This window comes from Neophocaena asiaeorientalis, unplaced genomic scaffold (genome assembly GCF_003031525.2).
Source record: "Neophocaena asiaeorientalis asiaeorientalis breed wild unplaced genomic scaffold, Neophocaena_asiaeorientalis_V1.1 scaffold601, whole genome shotgun sequence".
NCBI classification, from domain to species: Eukaryota; Metazoa; Chordata; class Mammalia; order Artiodactyla; family Phocoenidae; genus Neophocaena; species Neophocaena asiaeorientalis.
Window position 1 is genome coordinate 2,944,356 of NW_020174793.1, and position 25,039 is coordinate 2,969,394.

Consider the following 25,039-nt stretch of genomic DNA (forward strand, 5'->3'; position numbering starts at 1 on the left):
CTAGGATTCCAAAAAGCTTCAAGATTATAGTCAGGGTGAATTAGAAATATGTCTCCAGAGAGATACTCTACCCAGAGAAGAGTAAAAGAAAATATTAAGTCTTAAACCATAAGACTGAATGGAAAAAAAAAAATCTCATAGTGAAAACTTCATAATCAATATTCACAAAATATACAGGCAAACAAATCAGTATAAATGAGAAGGAAATGAAGCAATAAATGTCAGAATCTGACTTGCAAAGAATTCAGATATTTGACATTTTCAACACAAATCATCAAACAAATGTATACGATCTGATTTTAAACATAAAGGAATTAACATTATGCAAAAGAAGAAATAGAGATGAAGAAATTATCTAGAATGCAGCCCAGAAAGGCAAATGGATGGAAAATATGAAAAGAAGGTAAAGAGAATGAAGCATAGAGTAAGAATATCTTATATGTCTAATCAAATTTCCAGAAAGAGGCAAAGAATGCAATATGTGAAGAGATAGATATTTCTAAAAATTTCCAGAACTGATGAAATGTATCAATTTTTTTATGAACACCAGAAAAAAACAAGAAGAATGAAGTCCTAGATAAATCATAGTGAAAACTGTGAACACCAAAAGCAAAAAAAAAGAGCAAGAGATAAAAAAAAGCATTAATTATAAAAGTGGAAAATCAGACTCTCAGTTGATTTAATGATAGTAGTAATGGAATCCAAAAAAAATTGGAATAATGTGTTGGTAAGAAGGAATAGTGAATCTGGATGTCTTCTTTGGAAAAATGTATATTTGGGTCATCTGCCCATTTTTTTAATTGGGTTTTTTCATTTTCATGGTGTTGAGTTGATGAGTTATTTGTATATTTTGTATATTAACTCTTTATTAGATATATTGTTTGCAAATATCTTCCCCCTTTCAGTAGGTGACTTTTTCATTTTGTTGATAGTTTCCCTCACTGTGCAAAATCTTTTTAGTTAGATGCAGTTCCATTTGTTTATTTTTGCATTGTTGTCCTTGCCTTAGGAGACAGATCAAAAAAGTATTGCTGAAATCAATGTCAAAGATCATACTGCTTATGTTTTCAGGTGCTACATTTAAGTCTTTAATCCATTTTGAGTTAGACATTTTTCCAAAGAAGACATACAGATGGCCAACAGGCACTTGAGAAGGTACTCAACATTGCTAATCATCAGGAAACTTTAAATCAAAACCAAAATGAGGGCTTCCCTGGGGGTGCAGTGGTTAAGAATCTGCCTGCCAATGCAGGGGGCATGGGTTCAAGCCCTGGTCTGGGAAAATCCCACATGCCACAGAGCAAATAAGCCCGTGTACCACAGCTACTGAGCCTGTGCATCTGGAGCCTGTGCTCTGCAACAAGAGAAGGCCGCGACAGTGAGAGGCCCACTCACCACGATGAAGAGTGGCCCCCGCTCACTGCAACTAGAGAAAGCCCTCGCACAGAAACGAAGACCCAACACAGCCAAAAATAAATAAATAAATGTATTTTAAAAAAACCGAAAATGAGATATCACTTCACACCTGTCAGAATGGTGATCATCAAAAAGACAACAAATAACAAATGGTGAGGATATGAAAAAAAGGGAATGCTTGTGCACTGTTTGTGGGATTGTAAATTAGTGTAACCACTATGGAAAACATTATGGAGATTCCTCAAAAAATTGAAAACAGAACTACCATAATACCCAGAAATTCCACTTCTGGGTATTTATCTGAAGAAAACAAAAACTCTAATTTGAAAAGATATATGTACCTCAATGTTTATTGAAGCATTATTAACAACAGTAAAGATATGAAAGCAACCTAAGAGCCTACAAGTAGATGAATAGATAAAGAAGATGTGGTATATATATATATAAACTCAGCCATTAAAAATGAAATCTTGTCATTTGCAACAACATGGATGGATTTAGAGTGTGTCATGCTAAGTGAAACGAGTCAGACAGAGAAAAAAATACCATATAACCTCACTTAAATGTGAATCTAAAAAAATCCAACAAAACAAACAAAACAAAACAGACTCATAGGTACAGAAAACAAAAGGATGGTTGCCAGAGGTGGGGCTGGTGAGTGAAATAGGTGAAGGGGATTGAGAGGTACAAACTTCCAGTTATAAAGTAAATAAACCATTGAGATACAATATACAGCACAAGAGATACTGCCAATATTACATAACTTTGTATGGGGACATTGTTGCAAGTCATTGTAGCATCATTTTGTAATGTATGTAAATGTCAGATCAATTTGCAGTATACCTGAAACTAACATAATGTTGTATGTTGACTGTATTTCACTAAAAAAGAAATAATTGTCAATGTATAATTCTGAACAGTGAAAATGTCTTAAAGGACATGAGTTAAATAAAGTTCTTTCTACTCAATCAATAACCAAGAGGTCAATTATATCTTAATAAAACTGGGGAAACATCTGAATTTGTCAAAAATAAACCTTTATTGAGAAAAATAATAAATGATATTTATTAAATAGAAGGACAAAAAGTAATTGCAGAGGGAATCTCTGAAATGTATAAAAGGAACATAACAGAAGCTAACTCATATAATATAATATTTGCAATATGCCAGGTATTGTTCTAAGTACCTTACCTTGGGAATTCATTTAATACATAGAGCTCTATGAGATAAATCTAATATTCTCATTTTAAAGATTAGATATGTGAGGTAAAAAGAGGTTAAGTAAATTTTCTAAAATTACACAGCTATAGAGTACATTTGAGATTTATATCTAGATAGTCTGGGTACAGAGTCTATGACTTTAAACAACAGACTATACTGCCTGAAAAAAAAGTCAGGAAAAAAATATGGTATGAGAGAAAGTTTAAGAAAAGATTGGCTTACATGTGCCTTGGTAACGATTTTTTGGATATGACACCTAAAACACAAGAAACAAAATAAAAAATAAACAAGTGGGACTACATTAAACTAAAGAGCTCTGTACAGCAAAAGAAACTTTCAATAAAGTGAAAATATTTTCTGATTCTTCCTTATAGAATGGGAAAAAATATTTACAAACCATATATTTGATGAGGGCTTAATATCTAAAATATATTTAAAAATTCATGCAGCTCAATAGCACAAAAAGAAGCAATTAAAAAATGGGCCAAGGATTTGAATAGATATTGTTCCAGAGAGGATATATGAAAGGCTAACATGTACACGAGAAGCAGCTCAATGCTACTAGTCATTAGAGAAATGCAAATTAAAACCACAGTGAGATATCACCCCATATCTGTAAGAAGGGCCATCATGAAAGACAAATAACAAATGCTGGCATGGGTGCGGAGAAGAGGAAATCCTTGTGTACTGCTGGTAGAATTGTAAATTGGCACAGCCATTATGGAAAATAGTATGGAGGATCCTGATACCACATGATTCAGTAATTCCACTTCTGAGATATAGCCAAAGGAAACAAAAGCACTAACTCGAAAAGGTATCTGCACACCCATGTTCACTGCAGCATTGTTTACAATAGCCAAGACATAGAAACTACCTAAATGTCCACTGATAGGTGAATGGATAAGGAAGTTATCATATTATCTTATATTTATATATATTGCTATAAATAATATATATAAATATATATGTTATATATTTATATATGATATATATATAATATATTTATATATGATATATATAAATATATATGCTATATATATAGGATATGTATCACAACATACATATAATCACAACTTATGTCTTATATATATGAATATTATTCAGCCATAAAGAATGATGAAATCCTGTTATTTGTGACAACACAGATGGACCTTGAGGGCATTATGCTAAGTGAAATAAGTCTGACAGAAAAAAAGTACTGTATGATCTCACTTATATGTGAACTCTAAAACAAAAACAAACTCACAGAAAAAGAGATCAGATGTGTGATTACCAGAGGCAGAGGGTGGAGATAGGGGGAATTAGAGGAAGATGGTCAAAAGGTAAAAGCTTCTGATTTAAGATAAGTAAGTACTACTAGGACTGCAATGTACAACATGATGATTATGGTTAACCTTGTTGTAGGATATATAGGAAAGTTGTTAGGAGAGTTAATCCTAAAAGTACTCATCACACGGAGAATTTTCTTTTGTTTCTTCTTTCTTTTCTTTTTATTGTATCTAGATGAGATGGTGGATATTAGCTGAACTTGTTGTGGTAATCACTTCACAATATATGTAAATCAAACCATCATATTGTTATGCCTTAAAGTTATACAGTGATATATGTCAACTATATTTCAATAAAATTGGAAGGAAAAAAGAATAAATGGAAAACAAAGATTGTTTTAATTAAGCAACAATAATCATGTCTTGTGGGTTAAAATGTAAGGCAAATAAAGTTAAAATACATGAAGTAGCATAAAAAATCTGGAGAGAAGTGACTGAAGTTAAATAGTTCAACAGTTTATGTATATTCAGAAGGAAAGTAAGATATTAATTTATTTTTTTTATAAAATGTCAACATTAAATTTTCTAGTTTAACTGCTAACAAAATAGAAATTTGTCAGAAAATGAATCTATTTATATTCAGTATAAATATTTACCATCTCCTACTGTTTAGTAATGAAGAAAACTTTTATATTTAAAACTCTTACACAGAATTTAGCACATACACAACTTTCTGCATGTCCTATAAAACAGAAACCTTAATTGTTTAGTCTAACATTAGAGGCTCTCCACAGTTTCACTCAAAGTACACATCTTGTCATATCTTCTACTACTCCACCTCAAACATTTTGGAGCCCAGCTAATGGAAATAATTTTTCCTTTGCAAATCTATCTAATTCCTGCTGTATATCTTCCAGGAAAACTTACCCACACATTCCTCAGCATAAAATTCCTTATTTCAAAATATCTAGGATGGCATAAAATAAATTATTAAGTTGCTTAATTAAGGGCATGCAAAAGTTTTAATTTGAGTGTATTTGGGGTATCAGGCTGCAGTGATAAGGCCAGAATGGCTGCACACTAATGCCCAGGAAGGAGAAACAGGGAATCAAATCTGTGAGTTACATAAGACCAGATCTCAAAGTATTCATAGGTTTGAGAAAGGAGTTTGAATTTTATTATAAACATCATCTTGATAAATATAAACTATTCCTATCACATAATTCAATTTCTAAAGTTCTCAGATACTTTCCAATAATATCTAATTTTCCATACAGAGTACACAGGAACACATGACACTCTGTTTTTACAGATTGGACGACAGGTGTGAAAAAGTGATGGCACTTGCCTAACCTCTCCATAATTCAATGCCAGCAACAGGACTAGCACTCCTGTCTTCTGATTCCTGGTCTAGAGAGCTACATATTATCTGCAAGTTGCCTTTTCCATTTTCTACTGATGAGAAAATGTATTTTAAATTCATAGTTGTTGTAGAATTTAAGAGAATACATTTTCATATATTTTAGGAGAGGTTCTTCTTGAAAAAATGAGTGGAATGACTTGTGACTTGAAACTTGGTTTCTTGCAATGATAGGGTCTCAGTGAAGGGCAAAATGTGTGAATGATGGAAAAGGGGGCCAGAGTTATTGGATGCTGTCCTGGAAAACAAACCGTGAAAGCAGTTCACGTTCAAGGTTCCACATGGACAGGTAAGTCAACTAAATTCTGTGTAAAAGAGTTATAATTTCATGGGCTTCCCTGGTGGCGCAGTGGTTGAGAGTTTGCCTGCCAATGCAGGGGGCACAGGTTCGTGCCCTGGTCGGAATATCCCACATGCCGAGGAGCGGCTGGGCCCATGAGCCATGGCCGCTGAGCCTGCGCGTCCGAAGCATGTGCTCCACAATGGGAGAGGCCACAACAGTGAGCAGCCTGCGTACCGCAAAAAAAAAAAAAAGGAGTTATAATTTCAGGTGTATGTATTCTTTACCACCAAACCGTGAGAGGTGGCAAAGATTTAAAATGAGTATAAATCTGTTTCCTGATTAATTAAAGTCAGCCTCTGAGAGGGAGCTTGAAAAGCTGGACAGGTAGGACAGTGTAAGAAGACACTGAGGAAACCCAAAGAATCTTGAGTACTGAAGGTTTTCTTTATATAGCAACATGGTATGAATACAATTTTAGCGTTATTGTCTCTAGAAAGATATATGGCACCATTATTCATCTTGGTATTTAATTTTCTTCTAATTTATTCAACTATGAAAACAAGGATCTTTTGAAGACATTTAAAATGTTATTGTGCTCCCTTGGTCTTGGCTAAATTGAGTTTTTAATGATTTACTTAAAATTTAACCTGTATCTCCTCAGAAAATCGGCACTTTGAATCATTATTGTCAGCTGGCAGTTGATACCACCAGGCTAAACTGCATTTAAAGAATGTCTTGTTATAGGCACATGGTTAAAAGGGAATAGTAGATAGTTCCAAGGCAATGTTTGAAACAGCTAAGAGCAATCTCCTCAGGAATCATATACATATTTTTCTTCATATCCATATTAAGTTATTTTGCATGAAATATTCAAATTCTCTAAAGACAAGGGAAATATGGCTGATAAAAGACCAAAAAACAAAACAAAACAAACAAACAAACAAAATCTAAACCAAAGAAAGAAACAAACAAAAACTTGGAAATATATCCCATATAAATGTATAGTGCTGTTATAAAACATTAGGTAGCTCCCTGGTGGAATTTTACTTGCCATATGACAAGAATGCGTAAGTGTGGTTTTCTATGTTGTTGACTGACCGGGGACTTATAAAGAAACAAAGAATGAAAAGAGACTATAGGGAAGTGCAGTGGATATTTTTATATCTCAAAACTTTAATCTGAATGACTATTACTGACTTTTTTTCCACACAGTAACTACTGAGAAGCAACGTGATCAAGTCAATAGGGACTAGTAAGTAAAGTGAAGAAACCTAAATTCTGGGCAAAGCCAAGTCCCTGCCTCCCTCTGCCATAGCTTCTTCAATCATGGCAGCACCAGCTTTTCTGGACTCTCAGCATCTAGTTACCTGATTTTGTTAAGGCCTTTGAAGACTCACAGATAAAAAGTTTAAAAACCCAAAATGGACATCAATGTTTCCCCACATTGTTACCCTCAATCAGTGAAATGGCTTTGAAAATTCTTAATTTTCAGTTTATTTCAGCATCAAGCATTTATTACAGTTCACAGAGTTGCAAATATAAGTTATCAAAGACAAGATGCACTTCAATTAATTCTACTCCTCATCAACAGATAACTTGGGGAGAATTTATACAAGTGTCCAGAACTTGCCAGGACTAAGAGATTCAGAGTCCATGTAACACCGTACTAGCTGATACAGGTCCCATGGGACCTGCTTCAGTTTCAGTCAAATGAGTAAAAGTGGATTATCATAGTCTAGTAACTGAAAGAATTGGAAAGTGTAAGATCAGGTCATGTAATGGAAACTTTTTTGTAGAGTTAAGTTGCTAGGCTTAGTTTGTATTTAAGTTATTTATAGCTATTCTAAGCTATTACAAATAGCCTTAAATGTATTAAATCAAGATACTTTTCACATTCAAGTATAATAAGAATTTGCATCTTTTGACATTTTACCAAGCCAACAAGATAGTACTTTATTTTGGGGGAAAGACGTCCTTAAATTGAGTTTTCACATAAGTGAAGTGAAGAAATTAGGGAAAGTTAAGCAGATTGATTAATTTCATAATCTAAAATAAGTAGCATAAGGCTTCTCTGGTGGTGCAGTGGTTGAGAGTCCGCCTGCTGATGCAGGGGACACAGGTTCGTGCCCCGGTCTGGGAAGATCCCACATGCCGTGGAGCGGCTGGGTCCGTGAGCCATGGCCTCTGGGCCTGCGTGTCTGGAACCCGTGCTCCGCAACGGGAGAGGCCACAGCAGTGAGAGGCCTGCGTACCACAAAATAAATAAATAAATAAATAAATAAAATAAAATAAGTAGCATATCATATATTACAATTGATTTTTATGTATTTATTTTTATTTTTTGGTCACACCACGCACCTTGCAGGATTTTACTTCCCTCACTAGGGATTGAATCCAGGCCAATATAGTGAAAGTGCTGAGTCCTAACCACTGGAATGCCAGGGAATTCCCTACTACTGATTTTTATACACTACTTGTTTTGAAATAATTATAGGTTCACAGGTAGTTGAAAAATAAAAAAGTACAAGAAGGTCCTGAGTTCTGTGCAACTTTTACCTCTCCTCCCCCAATGTTAGTTAGCATCTTACATAGTTATAGAACAGTATAAAAACCATGAACTTGGTATTGGTACAATCTCCAGAACTTATTCAAATCTCATCATATTACATGCTTTCATTTGTGTGTGCATGTGTGTGTTTGTGTATTTCTATGTGATTTTATCACATACCTAGCATCACATAACTACCACCCCAATCAAGATGCAGAACTGTTCCATCATCACAAGGCTTCCTCGTGCTTTATCGCCTCCTCCACTATCTCCCTGTCTTTGAAGCCTAATCCCCAGAAACCGCTAATCTGTTTTCCATCTCTATAATTACATTATTTCAGAGTGTTATATAAATAGAATAATGCAGCAGGAAACCATTTGAGATTGGCTTATTGCTCAGCATACTTCCCTTGAGATTCATCTAAATTGTTACATGTATTCTTCGGCATTGCTGAGTTGTATTTAGGGTGTGGATTTATCATAATTTGTTTATTCAACCACTGAAAACATTTGGATCGTTCCCAGTTTTGGATATTGTAAAAAAACTACTATCGATATTTTTGTAAAGCTTTTTAAGTGAGCATAGCTTTTTAATTTCTGTGGGATAAATGAGAAAGGTTGCAACTGCTGGGTTATCTGTTAAATCCATTTTCAGTTTTTTTGTTTAAATACCAAACTAATTTTTCAGAATGGTCATACATTTTAAATTCTCACCAGAAATGCTGAGTGGTCCATTTCTTTGCATTCTTACCATGCTTTGGTGTTATTATTTTTTATTTTAACTATTCCAATTAATGTATAGTAATAACTTATAGTATCTTTAATTTGCATTTATTTAATGGGTAATGATGTTGAACAACTTTTTTACATTCTTACTTTCCATCTATATATCCTCTTCAGTGAAATGTCTGTATCTCTTACTCGTTTTCTAACTAGGTTGTTTATATTTTTACTATTGAACTTTAAAAGTTCTTTATACATGCTATATACGGGTCTTTAGTCAGATATGTGGTTTACAAATATTTCTCCCAGCCTGTAGCTTGTCTTTCCATCCTCTTAACAGGGTCTTTTATTGACCAAAACCATGTTGATGAGGTTCAATTTATCAATTGTTCCTTTTATGGATTGTGATTTTGGTGTCAAGTCTAAAGACTCTTCACCTAGTCCTAACTCCCAAAGGATATCTAACTGCTCTGGCACCATTTGTTGAAAAGGTTACCCTTCCCCATTAATTTCTTTTGCATTGTTTTAGAAATTCAGCTTGGCATATTTTTGTGGGTCTGTTTCTATATTCTGTTTCTGTTCCACTGACCCATGTATCTAACCCTTTGTCACACTCCCTAGATTGGTGTATCTTTATATTAAGTCTTAACATAAGGAAGAGTGATTACTCTCACCTTATTCTTTTTCAGAGTTGTTTTAGCTGTTCTACCTCCTGTGATTTTCCATATAAGTTTTGAGGTAAACTTTCTATGTCTGCAAGGAAATCATGCATGGCTTGTGATAGGAATTATGTTACACTCATAGATAGATTTGGGGACATTTGACATTTTTACTATGCTCATTCTTCCTGTCAATGAACAAGTTATACTTCTCCTGTTATTATATCCTCTTTGATGTCTTTCACCACATTTTGTAATTTTCAACATACAAATCATAACATGTTTTGTTAGATTTATAACTATCTAATTTTCTTTAGCTACTAATGATTAGCTTCCATAATCATGTGAGTCAGCTCCTTATAATGTCTCTCTCTCTCTCTCCATACAGTTACTGGCTTCCTTATATTCTTAGCACAATACCTACATAATCTGCTGCAAGAATTCTACATTGTATAAATAGCATATTTAATTAATATATGTTTAAATATACATCTTTTAATAACTGATGATTTCAGAATATGCTGATTCAGAATATCTTGGAAAACTTAAAAAATCTGAATTGTATCCATTTCATTTATTTTATATTGTGCCTAGTAAAGCAACAGTGAATAAATATATATTGTTTATATAGACTATTGTGCACTGATATTTTTAGACTGCTGTGATTGGCTCATACAATTTTTGAAATACTCCCAGTCTCTGAGAAATGCTTACATTTCCAGATGAAGATTGTAAATCCAGCAAAGTTAGGGTATAATTGAATTTGATATTAGAAGTGCAAATAGATGTAATGGTCAACATGACCACCCATCAGGAAGACCCACTTGACAGATATCTTGAATATTTCCCAGAAGCATATTTTCAGAGTAGAATGTACAAGAAATATGTGACCACTGTAAATTAGGCAGTGACCTAAATATAAGATACACTGTATAAAACTAATGCAGAATACATTTTTGCTGTTCTTTTGGTATTGCTCACTTGTAGGATTTACTTTATTTCCAAAATCTAAGAGCTATATACTTCAACTTTTGAATGCCGAGAAACATGATTCTGTAGAGTCAAGATGAGGTTATAATTGTGCAGGAAAGACAACTAGTTAAAGTTGCAGGGGAAATCCCATATTGAAAGAATTCTATTCCTGGAATTTATAACAGAACAGAGATTTCAAGTCCTGGATAAGTTTAAATATAAGTGACAAAATAAGGCACATCAGACATGTCAAACATGAGGCCATCGATTGCAAAGGGGGATCTAGTGTCCTTTATGTGACAACCATGGATATGCTGCTCTGAATTCCATTCAAGTAAGAATTTTCTGTTCAACTTCAAGGAGAACAGTTAGCTGACAGCCTCTAGATATTAGCACTATCAGAATCTTCCTCAGTGTTTGAGCTCCTTCCCAGGACTAAACTTCCTTTATATCTCCTTAGTCTGATGACTTTTTCTTTATACTTCAAGTCTTGTATCTTTAAAAAAAAAAAAAAAATGTTTCCTTGACCTGCATGTTAATCTAATGCTTTCACTGTGTTTTGTTGCCCTTTGTTTGTATCCCAGTTCTCACCTATGTTATAATAGTCTAGCAACTGTGAGTTTGTATTCTGACCTAAACTTGTGGACACCTTGAAAGTATAAGACATATCTTGTCTGTACTAGTTTCCCAGGAACACAGAAAAGGGCTTGGCATAGTTAAGAACTCAATAAATGATCACATTTGATATATTTATCATCAAATTGTCAACGAAGCAAACAATAACAAAAATCCTAATGGAAAACATGCATTATGTAAACTTTTTTCTTTCTTCCTTTGGGGTCTTGGCAACTCAACACATATTTAAGCATCATTAGTTCTAGGGCATTTATCTGTACTATGCTTACTCCTTCATTTGCTCAATACAGAAGCTTCTTACTCTACAGATGTCTTGTCTATGTAATTTTTTTTCCTAATATCCATCAAGGCAGGTATTTCAATCAAGGACAAAGCACGCTGAGGAGAAGAGTACTCATGAGATGGGCTCACTTTTCCTCAGATAAATTGGGAGAATGAAGAATCTGTAACCAAGGCAAATTCTCCAGCTCTGAATATATTGCTCTGTGCAATTACTTCAACATTTTTACAAAAGGAAGAGCATCTAAGATTTAAGATATATTACAAAAATGGAAATCCTGGATCAAACTAGAGTTATCCCTCAGTATCGAGAACCCCTGCAGATATCAAATCCATGAATGTTCAAGTCCCGCAATCTGCCATCCATATCTATGGTTGTGCCTCTGCGGATTCAACCAGCTCCAGATTGTGTAGTACTGTAGCATTTATTGAAAAATAATCTACATATAAGTGAACAGCTCAAACCCGTGTGGTTCACACACCAACAGTACTAAATTTATAAGCCTATTTAATGATTAAAACAGTGAGGCTATAGGTTACAAAAAAGTGATAGAAATGTATGGTGCAAAAAAATTATTTTATGTTGAACACATTTCCTACAAGATTTTAGAAACTTCTAATACGTTCCCTGAAGTGACTATAGCATGAGAGGCATTTGTAATATTATGGAAAAAATATGAGATTTTGAGAGAACAGACATGAGTTTTAAATCTCAGCTAGATGCCTAGTTAGTTGTGTGACATTTTCAAAACTTTTAATCACTCTGAAATTTAGCTGCTATAAACTAAAGATAACTGGTAATAGACATTGCAAATATACTAAGGATATATAAATGAAATAAATGAAAGAAGCTAGCAGTATAATAAGCATTTAATGTGTTAATTGATAATAATCTAGCTCTTTTGCAACTTAAGGTTTAGGTGTAAACAGTATTATTTAAAGAAGATTTAGGCTAACAGCTCAAAAATATCAGATACAACCATAATTTTAGCAAAAAGGGAGTAAACAAAAAGCCTTTATGTCTATTTCAAATGTAATGTTTCAGCTAAATACAAATTTATAGCCTTAGAATATTGTCCTTTTAATTCTACCAAATGGCGTTTAACTGAAAATTATACCATAAACAGTTTCATAATAACACTTACATCTTAACCAGCAACATAAAATTGTTTTACTTTACAATGAACTATAACATTGTGATAAAACTTAATTTCAAACTTATGAATTCAAAATTTATGATCATTTAGACTAGACCAGGCACAAAGTTCAAGTTATCTATGAATAAATCTAGCATGTATCCTAATCCTCTTTCATTGTAGGTACTGTGATGCTGGAAAAGTCATGAGACATTGTCACCTCTAAAACAGCATTATAATACCCTAATATAAGGTTGTTGACATGATTCAATAAAACTACATATGTGACAATGCTTTGGAAATAAAGTACATTTGAAAGTTTGCCTTTATTATATTCAGAAATTTGGGATTAAAGGGAAGAGAGAACAGTTCCTGACTGAGGTTCAAGGTTCAAGAGGTGAGTGATTGCTGGCTGAGGTTCAAGGGAAAGAGGAAAATGATTCCAGGCTGTACATCTCATCCTGACATACCTAGCATACCAGTTAGGTTTGCTGCCTGGTGCCTGTGCCCTAGTGTATGTGCTCTTTCCCGTGGCCCACGGGACATCCCAGAAGGATTCATTTGGGTTAACCTGGGTTTACCTGCTCCAGGAAAAGACTTTTCAAACAGTATATTTCTGAAAGTAAAACAAATCACTTCCTTGGCAACAGGAAAATTTAGACACATTAATATTTCCTTTACAAATTACATTTGCAACTATAAATTCCTGAAGTCACATTAATTTTATTCTGAAGCTGTATACTTCTAGAACAAGATTAATTGTTTTTAGGAAAAAGGGGTGCAATGAGATAGGCAAACAGTTAACTTTACAATGTGACTGCGAAGCAAAACAGCTAGTGCTGCAAACCTGAAAGCATCACTCACTTTCTAAAACAGTAATGGTGGTTTAAATGGTGATAATTTTGTTCATAGCCATTTTCCACTTGAATTACTCCAATACATTTTAAAAACTGCCACACTGAATGATATTAATGGTGCAACGAATTGACTAGTATTATAGGAATATATCTATTATTTTTATGGGCATATTTAATTGTACATGTTTCTTTAGGTTTCTAATTAAAACCGGCAATAAAAATGATGTCTTTGTGTTTAAGACTGCATTTTTAGACTTAAACTACCTTATAATTAGCACTAATATACAGGTGGTTCAGAAAGATATAATGCTAACACATTAAAGTGGATTGGAAATCCTATTATTAGTCTTATTATTAACACAGACCCTTCTCAGCAGGGGGAAAAAAAAAAACCTACCAAATGTAGAATATGTGCTGCTCCAGTTTCTTTCACAAATTTCCTGATGTTACCTGCTAAATGTCCGAAAGATCAGGACATAAATGGTGGCATGGTCCCAAAGGGAAGAGTTTACCAGTTCCACTGTATTTAATACTACATCGAACACTGCACATTTTAAATACTGCCTCAAGAATTTACTAACTTTCAAAGTAAAAATACACACATTTCTGCAGACTGGTGTGACGCTTCACTAAATAATGATCTCTAACTACTTTTACTTACTATTAGGCAGACACCAATTAGAAGACAGTGCTCAGAGTCTCTACAGAAAGTTCCACACTTCACATTTTCAGTGGCAAATTGTATTTGACATTTAATTTAAAACCCAAGACACTATAACATGAAGTCTTCTAGGCCATTAATGACAAAGCATGAAGGTATTCTCCCACTTCCTTGTTGCCTGAGGCTACGTCTGCTATTTCCCAGAAGGCTGTGTCATTACTGCAGCATTATGTCCATGGGATAATGTATTCCTAACACACGTGTATAATCTGAATACTGGGCATGGTTCTTAGATGCTTATTTACACATGTCTTATAGATGCTTGTCAGCAAAAAACCTAGGGCAACATGATCCCTGTAGGCAATAAGCTATTAATTGAATTTTCTGTTGCTGTGCTGGTGGTAGTGATTATGTTTTATGTTTAAAGAGAATGAAAAGGCATAGACAGCTAAAAAAATAAGAGCAGAGCGCTTGATCATAAAAACACCCCGCTTTGTTTGTGATTATCTTCTATTATATCTATTGGGAGCCTGATTTTTCTTTGAATTCTTTCTCAGTGAATCTAGTTACTTATGGTTGTGATATAGTTGAAATATGGAATTTGAAACTAGAAAGATGTAAATTCAATACCTGTAATATTGTCTACTAATTGTGAATCCTTCAATATTTTTTTTAACCTCTTTAAGACCATTTCTTTTCTTAGGTGAAATCAAAGTACATTTAAAGTAATTATTGATAGGTATATACGTATTGCCATATTGTTCATTTTTTTGATAGTTTTTTTTTTTTACTTTATTGTTTTATTCTCTTCCATTGTGATTTGATGACTATCTCTAGTGCTATGTTTGGATTCCTTTCTCTTTTGAGTGTGTGTATGTATTATAGTTTTCTGATTTTTGGTTATAATGATATTTTATATATATACATATATATATATATATATAATTATTTGGATGTTTTTGAAAATCCTGTACTAATAAGAACACTTCAAGTTAAATTTATGAATCTAGGATCATACCTTCCTATGTAGCACAATATAGCATTTAAGAGTCCATGCTGTGGAGTTAGAATACACAGACTTGAATTTCAGCTCTGTTCTTTTCTAGTAACTAAACCTTGGACAACTTATTTAAAATGTCTGAGCTAGGCTAGCCACTAGCCAATTTGGCTATTGAGCACTTGAAATGTGGTTAGTAAATACTGAGATATTCTATAAGTGTAAAATATACACTGGATTTCAAAGACAGTATGAAAAAAATGTAAAACATTGCAGTAATGTATTTTTACATTTATTGTATTATGAAATAATTATATTTTGAATTTCAGATATTGGATTTCACTGTATGTATTATTATAATTAATTTCACTTGTTTCTTTTTACTTTTCAAAAATGTGACTACTAGAAAATTTTAAATTACATATATGCCTTGCTTTTGTGGCTCATTTTGTATTTCTATTGGACAGTGCTTCTCTAAGCCTTATTTTTCTCATCTGTAAAACATAATGTATAATAATAATTTTTCTAAAGAGTTTCTATTGGTATTAACAATATCATGTATGAAAAAATAATTATCACAATGCTTACAACAAGTAGTTATTAGTACTAGTTATTAGAAGAACATATCCTATAGTTCTTCTTTTCCTCCTCCATGTGGGAGAGAGAGCAAGTTTCCCTAAATTGTGAGGTCCTGTTTACTGCATTCTTCTGGTTCATATCCTTAGAATAGGAAGCTCAAGGCTCTACTGGTTATCTGCAAGATTTCCATGTTACATGCCACTCTATAAATTTAATATTTTATTGAGTTTGTTTATTTACCAGTCTGTCTTTTTTAATTGAAGAATTGTTGATTTACAACATTATATTAATTTCAGGTGTACAGCATAGTTATTCAGTATTTTTACAGATTATACTCTATTAAAAGTTGTTACAAGATAATTCCCTGTACTATACATATATCCTTGTTGCTTATCTATTTTACACATAGTAGTTTGTATCTCTTAATCCCATACACCTAACTTGCCTCTCCCCCTTCCTTCCTCCCTCTAATAACCACTAATGCTTTTTTCCTGTGTCTGTAATTCTGTTTCTATTTTGCTGTGTACATCTGTTTGTTTGTCTTTTTTTAGATTTCACATATAAGTGATATATGTTTTTACTCCCTGACTTATTTCACTACATATAATATTCTCTCGGTCCATCCATGTTGCTGCAAATTGTAGACTTTCATTCTTTTTATGGCTAAGTAATACTCCTTTATCTATCTATCTATCTATCTATCTATCTATCTATATATATATATATATATATATATGGATAGATAGATCACATCTTCTTTATCCATTTTTCTATTGATGGACACTTGGGTTGCTTCCATATCTTGGCCATCGTAAATAGTGATTCTACCAAACATATAAAAAAGAACTAATACCTATCTTTTGCAAACTATTCCAAAACATTGAAGAGCATGGAACACTCACAAATTTATTCTACACAGTCACCATTACCATTACCCTGATACCAAAACCAGACAAAGACACTACAGAAAAAGAAAATTACAGAAAAGTCAATATCTTTGATGAAAATAAATGCAAAAGTCCTCAACAAAATATTAACACACTGAATCCAATAATATATAAAAAGGATCAAACACCATGATCAACTTGGATTTACTCAGGGGCACAAGGATGGTTCAGTATTTGTGAATCAATCAATGTGATTCACCACATTAACAAAAGGAAGGATAAAAATCACATGATCATCTCAATAGATGCAGAAAAACTGTTTGACAAAATTCAACATTCATTCATGATAAAACACTATCATCAAAGTGGGTATAGAGGGAATGTACATCAGCATAATAAAGGCAATTTATAACAAACTCACAACTAAAATCATAGTCAACAGTGAAAATCTTAAATTCTTTAAATTCAGGAAGAAGACAACGATGTCCATTCTCACCCCTTCTAGTTAACATAGTATCAGAAGTCCTAGCTACAGCAATCAGACAAGAAAAAGAAATAAAAGGCATCCAAATTGGAAGAGAAGAAGAAGTAAAACTGTCACTATTTGCAGATGACATGACACTTAAACAGTCTGTTTTTATTTTCAAGATTCCCTGAGAGCTAAGAAGGTGACTTATGCATCTTAACATCTTCAGGACAGGACTTTGTATTTTTAGTTATTTTGGAATAACTAACATTTACGTTTATTGTTACAGATTTTAGAATTACTAAATATTTGCTGAAAGAAACATTGGTACTTAAAACTAACTATAACTGGTTGCCAATTCCAATATAAAGAGTTGATTTAAAGGCTGATAGTCTACTTTGTCTATTCAAATAATGTCTCCAAAATACAGACAGTAAATTGATAAATGCAATCATTACCTGAATAATGCCACTTTTGAATAATTAGCTTCTGAAGTTAAAATAAAGGCATTACAGAGTCATTCTAGTTAAATTCTTACCTATAAAATTATTCACCTAGATTCTATCGATCTCTCTTTCTCTCTCTCTGTCCCTCACACACACACTCTCTCTCTCTCTCTCTCTCTCTCCACTGCTCCTCACATACCATCTGATCTATAACTTATCTTAGAATGTGACTGATAATACTATTTTTTAAAGGTTCAGTAATTGACAAACTACCATCCAATAAACTGGCTTAATTAGTATTCATCTAATTGATTTTTTTCTCTTTTACACCCTAAAGGGAAAAAAAAGGAGGAATCAAATAAGATGCACAATTTTAGTGAATTAAAAGCAATTCTAAAATGCTTGCTATGCTCAGTGGGTTTAATTCAGTCTATCACATCTGGAAGGGTTTTTATTCCAAAGGAAACTAAATATCATCTAGAGAGGTGAACTCTAATCTGAGAGAGAAAGAGAGAGATAGTATTTTTACAAAGATGCTATAATATTTTTAGCCACCTGAAAGATATCTAATTTGTGGCCTATTCAATTTCTATTACAACTTCTTAGTTCAGTTCAATCATACTTCTCACTATATCAGTTGTTCTTAATCTAGCTGTACATTAAAATCCTCTGGGGAAATTTTAAGACATTGCCATGTCCAAGCCCTACAACAGACCAATGGAATAAGAATCTCTGAGAAAGGAGTTTCCTAGGTGATTCTAATAGGATTTCGAGTAGTTTAGGCAACAATATTTTGAGGGTCCCATTTTTTTCTTCTATAGCACGTACAGAGGAGGGAATAGAATGAACATGTGACTCAGTATTAGTAGCTCAAATTCAAAAAAGGTAAGGCTGAACTTAAATTTTCCTACCCTATCCTCTTCTCTCTCACCCTCCACACCCAACATATTCACAAATTCTACAAAGTTTTCCTCGTGTTAGTTCATCATTCCATTGCTACCTAATAGCTTACTCTTAGTTTCATCCTCTTTTGCCTGAACCACTGCAAATTTCTAATACCTGGTCTTCCAACATTGCCAATTGTCTCCCTCGAGTTTGTTGTTCACATCATAGTCCAAGTAATATCTGCAAATTTTGAATATGTTCATATCACCAAACTCATAAAATCCCTTTATTAGTTTTTGCACTAATGTAGAGACCATGTTCACCATCATGTCCTATGACGTTCTACATGGTATGACCACCCACTACTTCCCAAGCCACAAAACATACCACTCTTCCTTTTATTCACTTCACTCCAACAATCTAGACTTTTTCAGTTTTCTTGAACACCATTAGCTTCCTTTCAGTATACTACCTTTTTCATTCCTTGCTTAAACCTGGGATGCTCATATTTCTACTTGTCCTTATATTGCAGTTCACTTATCACTACTCAAGAAAGTCCTCACAGACAACTCCAGTATGGGAGATATTACTTTATCATATGCTCATAAAAATTTACTCTCCCCCTCCTATAAAATGGTAATCCCAAACTGGTATTATAGATTTATTAGTGTGATACTCCAGTTATGTAACAAATGGAACAGTAATATAAAATAATATGTAATTAACTTGTAAATATAAAATTAAATATATTCCTTGTTCTCTAAATAAATTCATACACATATACGTGTATATGTGTGTGTTTATTTGTAAACTGCCATTTACTAAGTGATCATGTGTAGCACAAATTTTTCATCAAATTGTTCTAACAATGCCCAAATTATTCGCTGATTTTTAGAAAACATGTTTGTGATCTTTTGTTTAAACTAGCTGTTATGAGCTAAGTAAAGTTCCTTTCTAAGTCATGACTTGAACATAAGGAATCATATAAAGCTTTTTGAACAATTCTATTAAAATGATAGTCATTAGGTGACAATATCAATAAGCAGAGGATTTATTTCTCTTTATATCAACAATAGTATGCATTGCACTAAATCCTCTCAGCTACTGCCGAATTAACAACAATTACATTTAATTTATTTTAACCCTTATAATAGTATATGACATTTTAAAATATATGCAATATCTATATTATTGACTAAGTTATAAAAGTCATTTATTGGAACATCTTATTTAATTAAGTTCAACCTAATCCTTCAGGCCAGGTATGTAAGGTAGAGCTGTGTAGCAGTTAGCTGTAAGTTATATTTTCAAACTTATTTTGTTATTGGCCAAGAAGGCAGGGATTTGATGGGTTTTAACAAACTTATTGAATTAAAAGGTGGAAATTAACAGAGATGGTGAAAAGAGGGACTTCTCAGCATCCCAGTTGTAATTTCCTCTAAGAAAAACCCTAGGGAACTCTCTCAGTGTGCGCAGAGCCTGAAGTGCTTCCCTCCTCAGCTATTCCCATTGATCTAGACACCCTGTTCTCTTGGTCTCTCTCAGGTCCTCTCAAAGCTAATATTCTAAGGAAGCTATAGTTTCCCTGCAATAAAGGGAGTGGTGAGCATGCTGGCTGGCAAAGGCTACCCACAGACAGTTAGGGCTACATGAGCTCTGACTTTTGGCCATTGGGGTTCTAGTGTCCTCCGTAGTCACCAGGGGTGTGTCTCTTGCTGTGTCCACCTTGCCTTCCTGCCAGCCACACCTTGGCTTTGGTATAAGTGTATCAGTGGACCAATGCTAGCCTTAGGCTGACAGGCACCAACCTGCTCCTGTGGTGACCCATCACCTTTCCTTGGAACAAAGCAGGAGATCAGGGAGTGGGATGTCTGTCTTCTTTTGCCTCCCTTGGATCTAAAAATAGAACCAAGGAGGTAGGATTTTGGGGGATACAGCTGTGTGACATGTGCACTCACCAATCAAAACAGAAGTGGAAGAACTGGAGCTGGGTACTGGAGACCTGATTCTGTGCCTGGTGTTAATGCTATATCTGCTGGATAGTGAAGGGGGAGGGGAGGAGGAGGCAATACCACTGGGACAGCAGCTAGTTATCCACTTTACCAGCAGGTATGTAATAATCAACTTGTTTATTCTGATCAGTGTGTACTGCAATGAAATATCAGACCTGTGTAATTATTACTTTGATTCTATCCTCCTACAAGGATGTGCATTCTATGAGGTTCAGACACATAGCTAATTTTGTTCCTTTTTTCTTGCACATTGCCTATTTTAAAGCTGCATCAGGCAGCAGGCCTTCAATAAATATTTGTTATTACATGAATCAATGAGAGAAAATCATGATCATTCGTAAAAAAATTTGGCCTTTACTTAATGGTTTCACACTAAAGTGACAAAACCATTTTACCTCGGAAAATTAGCCTGTCACTAGCCTACAGTTTTTCATTACAGACTGATTTCAAAAGGATGGTTAGAAGTGGTGAAAAATATGCCTCTAGTATTTATACTTTTTTAAGAGAGGGCAGTAAAACTTTAAAGGGGCAGGTCAAGGAGATTGTGGGCCTGAAGCTTCTATAATTTCAAGAACTTCTTTAGAAAAATAATATATCAATACACTTATGACTACATAGTTAAGTAGAAAGTAAATGTTTATATGGTCAGATAAAAATATCACAACAGGGCTTCCCTGGTGGCGCAGTGGTTGAGAGTCCGCCTGCCAATGCAGGGGACACAGGTTCGTGCCCTGGTCCGGGAAGATCCCACATGCCGTGGAGCGGCTGGGCCCATGAGCCATGGCTTCTGGGTCTGCGCGTCCGGAGCCTGTGCTCCGCAACAGGAGAGGCCACAACAGTGAAAGGCCCGTGTACCGCGAAAAATATAATAATAATAAAAATACCACAACATATTTCAAGTATATAAAGAATGACAAAGACCAAATATACAAAATCCAGAAAAATAACATAATGCTTTTATTAAATGTCTATACTCCTCTAATAATTTGTAAAGTATTTTCTTTTTGTTCTTATAGGAAACTCCAATTGTGTAAGATTGAATCTCTTTGCTTATTGTTTATATGTATAACATTTTCTAATCCTATTTCACTTTTTTCATTTTCCTTTCTATTTCTGTGCTCCATGGTAATTATGGTATTTTCCACATTGTCTATTTTACCTTGTCCTTTTTTACTGTTTTGACTTTTTTCTTCTACACTAACTCCTACAAGTTCATTTTAATAAACTTTACCATCTTTTTCCTGAGTTCTTGAATTTCAAATTTTTTTGGTATTCTTTCATTGAAACGACCATTTAGTTACCTTTTCTAGGCTGTGGTAAAATGTTTTGAATTCTCTGTTTCGTGACATCATTATTTTAACAAAGGTTTCTTTTAGTATTTTTGTATTGATTCTTTTTCAACTACTCTTACATTGTTCATCAAAGAATGAGTTGGATATCCTGACAGAGTTATTTGTAGGAGTTTCCTTCTGAAGAGTGCATATTTTGTTGCCTTTTCTGCAATCTGCACCTCTGGGCTGTTTGGTCATTTTCTGTGGGTCTTTCTCGTAGCTTCTTCCTATGCAGGCTCTGCTTGATCTCTACCTACTTCCTTTAGATTTTGCAGATCTCTTCTGATGCAAATTATGGGATATTCTACTTCTGGGTGTGCATTATGCCTTCCTGGAAGTGTATTTTTACTGGCATTTCCAGGGCAGTTTTATGGTCACTCTGTTCACTTCCCCTTGCTAGGCTTCTACATTCCACATAGCATTTGTGAGAGTCATACCTGCTATAAGCAGGCCAGTCTGTGAATGATATATGCCTTTGGATCTCAGTGAATATGGAATTCTTTTTTCTTTTCCTATTTACCTTGCTGCTTTTGTATCATATATAAAAAAAGAGGGAACTTACTATATCTCTCCTGCCATGTTCAGACTGGAAGTCTTGAAATTAAGTTTTACTCTACATTTTATTTTGTACTGTTAAATTTGTTACAGCTTGAGGGGGTATTCTAAAGATGGTGGAAGAGTAAGACGTGGAGATCACCATCCTCCCCACAGATACACCAGAAATACATCTACACGTGGAACAACTCCTACAGAACACCTACTGAACGCTGGCAGAAGACCTCAGACCTCCCAAAAGGCAAGAAACCCACTACGTACTTGGGGAGGGCAAAAGAAAAAAACAGAGACAAAATAATAGGGATGGGACCTGCTCCAGTGGGAGGGAGCTGTGAAGGAGGAAAGGTTTCCACACATTAGGAAGCCCCTTAGTGGGTGGAGACTGCAGGTGGTGGAGAGGGCAACTTCGGAGTCATGGAGGACAGCACAGCAACAGGGGTGCGGAGGGCAAAGCGGGGAGATTCCCACACAGAGGATCGGTGCTGACCAGCACTCACCAACCCGAGAGGCTTGTCTGCTCACCCGCCAGGGCGGGCGGAGCTGTGAGCTGAGGCTCAGGCTTTGGTCGGAGCGCAGGGAGAGCACTGGGGTTGGCTGCGTGAACACAGCCTGAAAGAGTTAGTGCACCACGGCTAACCAGGAGGGAGTCCGGGAAAAGGTCTGGAGCTGCAAAAGAGGCAAGAGACTTTTTCTTCCCTCTTTGTTTCCTGGTGCGCGAGGAGAGGGGATTAAGAGCTCTGATTAAAGGAACGCCAGAGACGGACGCGAGCTGCGGCTAAAGGCGCGGACCCCAGAGACGGGCGGGAGACGCTAAGGCTGCTGCTGCCACCACCAAGGGGCCTGTGTACGAACACAGGTCACTATCCACACCCCTCTTCCGGGGAACCTGTGCAGCCCGCCACTGCCAGATTCCCGGGATCCAGGGACAACTTCCCCAGGAGAATGCACTGCGGGCCTCAGGCTGGTGCAACGTCAGGCTGGTGCAACGACGGGCTGGTGCAACGACGCCCTCTGCCGCCGCAGGCTCACCCCACAATCCACGCCCCTCCATCCCCCCGGCCTGAGTGAGTCAGAGCCCCCAAATTAGCGGCTCCTTTAACCCCGTCCTGTCTGAGCAAAAAACAGAGGCCCTCCAGCGACCTACATGCACAGGCGGGGCCAAATCCAAAGCTGAGCCCCTGGGAGCTGTGAGAACAAAGAAGAGAAAGGGAAATCTCTCCCAGAAGCCTCAGAAGCAGCAGATTAAAGCTCCACAATCTACTTGATGTACGCTGCATCTCTGGAATACATGAATAGACAACGAATCATCCCAAATTGAGGAAGTGGACTCTGAGAGCAAGATTTATGATTTTTTCCCCTTTTCCTCTCTTTGTGAGTGTGTATATGTATGCTTCTGTCTCAGATTTTGTCTGTATAATTAATTTTAATTTTAATAACTTTATTTTACTTTACCTTCTTTCTTTCTTTGTTTCTTTCTTTATTTGTTTCTTACTTTCTTTCTTTCCTTCCTTCCTTCCTTCCTTCCTTTAGACAACGAACCGTCCCTCCCTCCCTCCCTCCTTTCTTTCTTTCCTTTTTTTCTTTCTTTCTTTCTTTCTTTCTTTCTTTCTTTCTTTCTTTCTTTCTTCCTTCCTTCCTTCCTTCCTTCCTTCCCTCCTTCCTTTCTTTTTTCTTTCTTTCTTTCTTTCTACTTCTACTAATTCTTTCTCTCTATTTTTTCTTCCTTTTATTCTGAGCCGTGTGGAAGAAAGGCTCTTGGTGCTCCAGCCCAGGAGTCAGGGCTCTGCCTCTGAGGTGGGAGAGCCAACTTCAGGACAATGGTCAACAAGACAACTCCCAGCTCCACATAAAATCAAAAGGCGAAAATCTCCCAGAGATCTCCATCTCAACACAGACATCAAAAACAATGGGAACTATGAACCTGCAGCCTTCAAAAAGGAGACACCAAACACAGTAAGATTAGCAAAATGAGAAGATAGAAAAACACACAGCAGATGAAGGAGCAAGAAAAAATGCACCAGACCTAACAAATGAAGAGGAAATAGGCAGTCTACCTGAAAAAGAATTCAGAATAATGATAGTAAAGATGATCCAAAATATTGGAAATAGAATAGCCAAAATGAAAATAAATAAGGAAACACAAGCTTTAAATGATATATTAAACAAGATGGAATTAATTCATATTTATAGGACACTTCACCCAAAAACAACACAATACACATTTGTCTCAAGTGCTCATGAAAGATTCTCCAGGATAGATCATATCATGGGTCACAAATCAAGCCTTGGCAAATTTAAGAAAATTGAAATTGTATCAAGTATCTTTTCTGACCACAACACCATGAGACTAGATATCAATTACAAGAAAAGATCTGTAAAATCTCCAAAGAAGATATACAGATTGCCAACAAACACATGAAAGTATGCTCAGCATCATTAATCTTTAGAGAAATGCAAATCAAAACTACAATGAGATATCATCTCACACCAGTCAGAATGGCCATCATCAAAAAATCTAGAAACAATAAATGCTGGAGAGGGTGTGGAGAAAAGGGAACACTCCTGCACTGCTTGTGGGAATGTGAATTCGTACAGCCACTATGGAGAACAGTATGTAGGTTCATTCAAAAACTAAAAATAGTATTACCGTATGACCCATCAAACCCACTACTGCACATATACCCAGAGAAAACCATATTTCAAAAATAGTTATGTACCAAAATGTTCATTGCAGCTCTAGTTACAATAGCCCAGAGATGGAAACAGCCTAAGTGCCCATCATCGGATGAATGGATAAAGAAG